The sequence below is a fragment of the Polypterus senegalus genome, chromosome 4 (genome assembly GCF_016835505.1).
Source record: "Polypterus senegalus isolate Bchr_013 chromosome 4, ASM1683550v1, whole genome shotgun sequence".
Classification (NCBI taxonomy): domain Eukaryota; kingdom Metazoa; phylum Chordata; class Cladistia; order Polypteriformes; family Polypteridae; genus Polypterus; species Polypterus senegalus.
This window is the reverse complement of record NC_053157.1, coordinates 245,189,490-245,195,489: the sequence shown is the minus strand read 5'-3', so window position 1 is coordinate 245,195,489 and position 6,000 is coordinate 245,189,490.

Sequence of the window (6,000 nt, the reverse complement as noted above, 5' to 3'; positions counted from 1 at the left end):
GGGGTCCTGATTGTCATTATCCTTAATCAGTTTGAGGTCGGCATTAAGTGAATCGCTGATCAATTGAACTAACGCAGTCAGATCGCTAGTGGCGTCTTCATTCTGATCAACAGCAGCCCCTCTGATACTCCTTGTGGTGTTATTAACGGCAGACGCCTTCTCTGTTGTATCTGTCTGATCTCCAGGGGGGCCGGGGGTCTCATCTAGGGTCAGCTGTTTTCCTGTATCTGTAGCTTTGACACATTTAAAGCATTTCATCGTCCTGAGCTGACAAAGATAGCATATTCGTGACCAGAACCTCAACGCCATGTTTAACTCCTCCGCTGTATTTCTTAAAATCATTCAAACTTGCCTCCTTAAAGACATCACATGTTTGAACTGGGGCGCTTTACACCCTAAAGGTATTCATTTAATCTGCAAGGTTAACTGTCCATAGTGAGACAGCTCTCTTTTGAGGGTCTCATTAGAGAGAAAAGGAGGTACATTAGATAAGGAGATCATTGTTGGTGGAGTAGTAAGAGACATTACAGGAGTTAAAGTGTCCCTGATAACAACTCCATGTTCTACCAATCTGTGGACAAAATCTGCTGTAGCAATGAACACAAGCAGAGCACTGGTCACTGGTGAGGCTGACCGAACATTCACAGCCCGCCACATTCCCTACAGCTAACACACAGTCTACTGGAGAACTGGAGTTAACTTCTGGCATTAGCTTCACTCCAAGTTGTCAGGTGAGCTTTTCAAATTCACCGTCCTGAAAATGGACACCCCCTGAGGAGGACATTCTGACCTTCCTCAGGATTAAAGACCCCAACACAAAGATAAACAGATAGAGACAGAATATCAATGAAGAAGAAAAAAGGAAAAGAAACAAACAGCAAAATCACAAACCTTCAAACTCTCACAGAGGTCCGCCCACTCAGCAATCTCACGAAAGAAAGAAAGAAAGAAAGAAAGAAAGACAGACAGACAGACAGAAAGAAAGAAAGAAAGAAAGAAAGAAAGAAAGAAAGAAAGAAAGAAAGAAAGAAAGAAAGTGTGATGGACAGCCGGGTCCCATGCCCGGTCGGGACGCCCCTGCTGCATATGTTCCGGGGGAGCCATCATGGACAGCTCATTACCTCCCCCGGGATGCTAGGTGGCAGCCTCCCTGGCCAATGTTCATTTCCCACTCTCCCACGTGGCTCCCAGGGACATGGAGTCGTCTACAGCCTGGTTGGGAGAGGGGGTGGCCGCTAGGGGGCGCTGCCACAACTCAAGAGCCTGGCTGGACGAATCTTCAGCCCCCGGAGGTGCAATTAGGACCAGGTGGTCAAGCACCTGGAACACTTCCGGGTGGGGTATAAAACGAGCCAGCCTCCACCACTGGGGAGCCAGAATTGGGAGGAAGAGGATGAGTTTGCCTGGGAGGAGTGGTGGTGCCAGAGAGGGAAGAGTATTGTTTGTGCTTTGGGACTGTGTTTGGGCTGTGTCGCACAGGGAAGACGTGTCACACAGCTGAAGAAAAATAAAAGCCTGTGTGTTTTTGTACACGTGCCTCTGCGTGGTCTGTGCCGGGTCAGGCGCTATATAGCGCTTTTTACAAAAGAGAGAAAGAAAGAAAGTGTGATCCCCTCTCCACGTTTTGACCAGGGTCACATCTCTGTCTCCATGACAACATAACCCATCTCGCCAGCTTTTTTTTTTATCCCCTCAATCAAAGTGAGGGTATTAGGGTATCCTAACCTGGAAGCCCAGAGGCAAGAGAGGAACCCACCCTGCAGTCCTTTGCATGACCCCCAGTCCCCCAACACACACACAAGGATGACATCTGAGGCTGTTAATGAAATCTTTTGGACCTGCGGACATGTGGAGAAAATGCATATCCATACAGGACCAGGACCAGCATTTAAACTGAGGTCTTTGGGAATGAGAGGCTGCAGCTCCGTGTGAGGAAACTGAAACCTCCGTGTGGGAGACGTGTGGTGTGTTATGAGATAAGACTTGAGTTATGGACTCTCCTGATGTTGTGGAGTTGTCTTGAATTGATTTAAAATAGAAAAACAAATAACAGGGAGAGTCAGCTGAAAAGAAAGGAAAACTTGAGGGGGGCGAATGGCACAAATCTGTAAGAAGACCAAAAGAAAATGAGAGACGCTATGTGGAGATCTACAGTAGAGCAATGAAATGAAAGTGTGGCTCTGTAACTCTGAGTAACATCATGAGAGGTTACTGGCTTTATTCACGTTTAAAAAATCATTTTGAATTATCCAGTTTGACTGTAAACTTACTGGCTGGTCAGTGTCACACGTAATGAAATTCTGTATGTAGAGAGTGATGAGAAGTGGAATTTAAATACAAGAACTGAGTTCATGCACTTTAATAAAAAAACAAGTGTCTGTCTGTGTCTCTGTCGTTCCAACAGATGGCACAAATGGAGCATCACAAATATTTGTAGTAGTAAAATGATGCACCATCTGTTAGAGTGAAAAATGCAATGCATTTTACTACTACAAATGTTTGTAGATAGATAGATAGATAGATAGATAGATAGATAGATAGATAGATAGATAGATAGATAGATAGATAGATAGATAAGCTGTGTGTTGCAGTGGTGAAGGCTTTGGCCTTCAGACCCTGAGATTGTTGGTTCAAATCCCACTCCTAACTCCACTCTCTGACCCTGAAGTGGTCACTTAACCTGCCTGGGCTCCATTTGGAAATAGAATGGAAGTAATTGTATCATAAATGTCAGAGAAAGACATAAGCCCAATAATTAAATGTAAATTTACAAATAACTCAGAGCAAAGTCAGGCAGGTGTAGCACAGAGTCGTACACATCAGTCAGGAAAGGTGGGAAAAACCAAAATGGTTGAGGAGTCGCTATTGATGTCAAAGAGAAGTTCAACTCAGTCAGGTGGAGAGCGGCGTCTCAGTGTGGATGTGTAGATCTGACTTGACCTCATCATGGATTGAGGTCTCATATTAGGACGGTGTTAGAGACAATGCTGATAAATTAAATAATAAAATTATATTAAAAAGGCAAATTTAGAGGAGATATTATAGTCCTGGTGGGCTTGAATTGTCCAAATATGAACTGAACTAACCTGACAAAGAGTGGAGCAGAAGAACAAGAGTTTGTGGATATAACCAGCAGCTGATTTTTAACACACCAATGTGGAGTGATTGTCACGATGTGAAGGTCTGTAATAATCAGGGTGGAGGTGAGGACTGTTGAAATGCAGCAGCGTTGTTCTGTGCCCCCATGCCGCTTCTCAATTTAAGTGTCATATCTCAAAATACAGTGAAATGAGAAAGTCTTCAGACTCTTTCTACACACTTTGTTGTGTTGTGGATTTAATTTTTTATGGATGAATTTCACAATTTTGTCCACTGAATCAACATTTAATAACTCATCATGACAAAGTGAAGACATGTTAACAGAAAGGTTAATAAATTTATATAGAATCCCAAACTGAACTCTCTCCTTCCTAGATGTATTCACACCAAACTGCACTCTGGTCCATACTATCTCCTTAAGACGTGTCCAAAACTTGAGTGGAGTCCACCACTGAATAGAGTGGCCGTCGTTTAGAAAGTCAGTCGTGTTTCTTTGTCTAGAAGGTCCTACAATTCATACAGCATGTCAGGAGAAAATGTAAGTCATGAAATCCAAAGAACTCTCTGTAGACCTCCACCAAGATCACATTCTGGTAAGATGGAGATTAGGGCGAGGAGATCAAACCATTTCTAACACGTGTGAGTGTCCTCAGGAGCACAGTGGCTTCAGAAATTGAGACACAGAAGACATTTAGGGCCACCAGGACTCTTCCTAGAGTTGGCCGTCAAACCAAACTGAGTTACTGGACGAGAAGGGTAAAGTAGGTGACTGATAACCCAATGGTCACTCAGAAGTCCTCCGCTGAGATAGGAGACTCTGTCAGAAGGATGACCATCTCATCAGGACTCCATCAGTAAGGTGTTCATGGTTGAGTGATTAATGGAAGGCACCCTTAACAGTTTAGAAGACTCTGAGGACATGAAGAGACTCTCTGGTCTGATGAGACTCACTGAACAAGAGGAGGCACTGCTCATCACCTGCCTAATACCATCATTAAGATGAAGAGTGGAGGTGGCAGCATCATGCCAGGGGGACAGGGAGATGGGACAGAATGAAGGGAAGGAGGACTGCAGCCAAACACAGAGAGGTCCTTGAGAAAGATCTGCTGCAGAGTGGACTGACAGTCCAATGACTTGAAGCAAAGAGCCAAAACAATGATGGAGTGGCTTCAGGACAAGAGTTTTCTTGAGTGGTCCTGGTTTAGACCTCATCAACTGAGCGATTGACTTTCTGAAGAAGATCCAGAAGTTAAAATCTGTGCAGTCAACATGACACGAATAGAGGAGGTGACTGAGACCCTCAATAAACTTATCACTTAGTTTTTAGAATGGCGAAGCTTGAAGAAATAAGTGGCTTGGCTCCTCAAGGTTAAAGACTTAAAATTAAAGATAAACATTTCAAGTAGAAGTCAGCCAAGGTAACCCAGAAGAACAAGAAACACTCACCGTTGAACAGATGAAGAGGTGCAAACTGACGGTAACACCAAACCCAATGTCACCAGAAGACTTGGCTAAAGCTGAAACAGAACTTGGCCACCTCAGTCAATGGCAAGAACTTCCAGAAGAATTAAAGGCTTTAAAGAAAAGGGCTTGTGTGACCCAGCCACAGGGGATGCACAAACCAGTGTGTTTCTTTGTGCCGGTCCTACGCTAAGATAAATGGGGAGGGTTACGTCAAGAAGGGCATCCGGTGTAAAATTTTGCCAAATCAATATGCGGACAACAATACAAATGTCCATACAGGATCGGTTGACCCCCGGGTTAACAACAACCACAACCAATACTGTTAGCCAACAGGGTGCTGGTGGAAATTGGAATACTGTTGGCCAAAGAAGAAGAAGAAGGAGAAGGAGGAAAAGAGGAAAGCCTAAGAGAAGGTTTATGGATGTGGTGAGAGAGAACATGCAGGTGATGGGTGTAACAGAACAAGAGGCAGAGGACAGAAAGATATGGAAGAAGATGATCCACTGTGGCGACCCCTAACAGTAGCAGCCGAAAGAAGAAGAAAGAATATGGCTTGTGAGATAAAGAACAGTCAGATCTTCAAACTGGAGCGAGTCACACAAGATGGAGTAGTGAGAGCTGGAGGAAGACTCAGCAAAGCTGCAATGCCAGATGAAGCTAAACATCCTGCAACTGTACACAAATATTCACATATTGCCCCCCTTATATTGCAGCACATTCATAAAGAAATCAGTCATTGTGGGCACAACTGTATACTGGCACAGCTACACTGGGAATACTGGACACCTCAAGTAAAGTCAACCAACAGATAAATAATTTCAAAGTTTCCAACATGAGAAGATACAACAAGAAAGCAGGAGAACTAAAATGGCAGATTTGCTGAAGATTGTTTGTTTCCTGACCAGCCGCCTTTCTCCAATGTCAGAGTTGATTATTTTGGTCCTTCACAAGTTAAAAGATGATGAAGTCAGGTCAGAAGGTAAGGAGTCATCTTCACTTGTCTGACCATCAGAGCTGCGCACACAGAGACGGCACTCAGCTTAGACTCTAATTCTTATATCAACGGCAAACGGCGATTCACGTGCAGATGAGAAGTTAGAATGACACGCTCAGATAACGGGACAAACGTCATTGGAGCTGAAAGAGAGCAATGTGAAGCAGTTAAAGATCTCGAGCAAGAAAACATCAGCAATGCTGTGATGAAGAATTCAATTTTAATGTCTTTTAGATGAAATCGTCTCTTAAGTGAATAAATGTAAATGTAGAAAAGCAAAAATATTTCAGACAGAGCTTACTAAACATTAAAATGATTAAAAAATTAAAGAAAGGATTAAAATACACTTACAAAAAAAATAATAAAACAAAAACCTCAAGCGATCAAAATCCAAGAAACCTAAGCCAGAGCAGGAGACCAAAAGGACCACCAAAGATCGAAAC